Source organism: Microtus ochrogaster, linkage group LG4 (assembly GCF_000317375.1).
Source record: "Microtus ochrogaster isolate Prairie Vole_2 linkage group LG4, MicOch1.0, whole genome shotgun sequence".
In the NCBI taxonomy this organism is placed as follows: Eukaryota; Metazoa; Chordata; class Mammalia; order Rodentia; family Cricetidae; genus Microtus; species Microtus ochrogaster.
The window spans coordinates 8,303,579-8,306,469 of NC_022030.1; positions in this window are offsets into that span (position 1 = coordinate 8,303,579).

Sequence of the window (2,891 nt, forward strand, 5' to 3'; positions counted from 1 at the left end):
CATCCAAACAGACTAGGCTCCCAAAAAGCCAGTACATGCAGTAGAATCAAAACCCAGTGCCATTATCATTGGCTTCTCAGTCAGCCCTCATTGTCAGCCACATTCAGAGAGTCTGGTCTGATCACATGTTAGTTCAGTCCCAGTCCAGCTGGCCTTGGTGAGCTCCCATTAGATCAGCCCCACGGTCTCCGTGGGTGGACACAAACCTTGCAGTCCTGACTTCTTTGCTCATGTTCTCCCTCCTTCTGCTCTTCATCTGGACCTTGGGAGCTCAGTCCAGTGCCCCAATGTGGGTCTCCGTCTCTATCTCCATCCTTTGCTGGATGAAGGTTCTATGGTGATATGCATGATATTCATCAGTGTGGCTATGGGATAAGGCCAGCTCAGGTACCCTCTCCTCTGCTGCCCAAGGACCTAGCTGGGAATTCTTACTCATTAACCTCATATTTTCTCACTCATTAATTCCATAACCCAATTTTTAATAATCTAGAGGCTTATGACAGCCTATTCTCAGGCTAGTGTCTACAAGGACACTAAAACAAACCAAAATCTCCAAGCCAGCCTGAGCATATGGCCATGTCCCAAGCAGTGTATTATTAACTCTTAATGGTTAAAGTGCCCAAGAAATATCCTCAGGCCAAAGCTGCTGCAGTTATTATTTAATTCTGACATAATACAATGTTTATATTTTATATATTTATAAAATTCATTTATATGTCTAATCTTGGCATTCTTTCCTTCCTTGGTCATCTGACATCACAATGCCTCTGAATGTGCAAACTTTTCTAAGAAAGGGAGGTCATTTTTTTTATCATCTTTCCACTCAATACTTTGCTCATCAGTATAAGTCTGTGTAGGGAAGAGGTAGCTTCAGCTAATCTAACTTTATTGCCACGTAATTGCCTGAGTGTACAGAGGGAAGAGGCTTGGGATCTGAACTGTGGCCAGCTCCTCTAGCCCAATGAATCTTGCTGACCTTTTTAAGTTGACTTTGTTTTGAATATCTTGTTTCTGCATAAGTACAGGGACAGATGTTTCAAGAATATCTCACAACCTCGTAAAAAGACCTCAGGCTTATTTATGTGGGTCACAACCTCCAATGTGTAAGGAAGACCTTCGAGTAGATAAGGGTATCTCCTTAAAAATAGTAAGGGTAGCATGTTCAGGACTTTCCTGGGGGAACTTAGAAGCAATACTCCTGGAAGTAGGCATAAATGATTCGTATGAAATTCCCCCATCAATCCAAATTGTACAAATATTAAAAGTCACCCAAATATGCAACAGGTAGAGATGAAAACCAAAGGTGTCATGGGGGCTATCATGTGGCTCAGCTTGGCTAGATTTTTGCCAAACAGCTGTGCTGGCTTTTATGACTTTTGCCATCCCCATCAGATATGACTGTGCCAAGCAGTCATCAGACCTAACTGGGCACTGAACAAACCACACCAAAACCACCACGAGACATATATGCAAGACAGGAAGTTAAATCACAGATAAAGAGAATCTTTAAAAACTACACAGTATAAAGGTGAAGTTCTCAGACCTCCTTGGCTCTAACTAGCACCATATGGTGCTCACCCATCGGACTCTATTTTAACGACACAGCAGTTTCCTTACCCCCACATCTCTGGGAGGGATCTAGTTAATGCTTCTGCGTTACAGAGAAAGAAAACTCAGGTTGAGAAAATGACTTTTCCTAGATACCACAGTCAGAGACCAAACAGAGCCTCAAGCTCAGACATTTACGGAGACTGCACAAGTTAACTTCCATTTTTACTAATGCATATTCTAAATTTATTGGAGAACACATTGGAGATTTGTAGAGCAAACCTAGTTGTCAGGATGTATTTTAAGCCTCTGCTTATCTTCTCAAACCAATTCTATGCAAGCGTGCATATTTCCTCTCCCCCCTCTCTCTAGGATAAAGGTTATTATTGTACTATACCTAATGGTTTTTCCAGAAGTACTGTGTTTTTTTTTTAACCTCAAGGTCTTTTCAGTCTGGAAAATTTCCAATAAATATTCAGCTAAGACCTAAATGTATAACTTTAAAAGGCACTTCTTAAATATGTTTTCCAAAGATGGGGAAGAAGATTAGGAGACAGCCCAGACAGAGCTGGGTTGTAACAAAATTGTGTAGATTTTCTCCTTGACCCAACTGAGAACTGCCAGTGTTTAGGGGACGTTTTTTGTTTAAGATTCACATCTTGAACTAGAGAATTAGCTCAGTGGTAGTGTGCTTGCCTAGTAGGTGCAAGGCTATGGGTTCAGCTCCCAGTACTTTACAATAATAAAATAATTGATATTAAATAATCAAATTGTGGGCGGCGGAGAGGCGCGGCGTGCAGTCGCGGTAGAGAGGCACTGCAATCAGGAGTAGGCTTTGGGGGACCGGCGCGGCAGATGCAAGCGGTGGGGACCTGAGGGGACCAGCGCAGCGGCAGAAGCAAGCGGCGGGGACCAGCGCGCAATAATGAGAACAGATTGCCCCACTACAATTAAATCAAAGAGGTAGGCCTTTTGCTGGAGAGGTCACTGGCAAACGGGGAGCCTGGTCCTGATCCTGAAGACCCTTCGGAGGGGTGAGAGGGTTCTTGGCCTGGGGCAGGAACCAGGAAACAGAGCAAGGGCATTTGGTAAGAGGAACCCTTGGCCAGCAGGGAAACCTGATCTGGTTTAAAAGACCCATTAGATAGGATCAATAGGAGGAGATGGGCAGGCGCCAAGGCAAGAATTCACCCAATTATCTGAAAAACAACATGAAAACACCAGAACCCAATGATCTTACAACAGAAGTAGTTGAACACCCTAACACAGAAGAAGTGGAAAAAATTGACTTTATGAAAGCAATAGAGTCCCTTAAACAACATGTAAAAAACGCCCTTATAGAA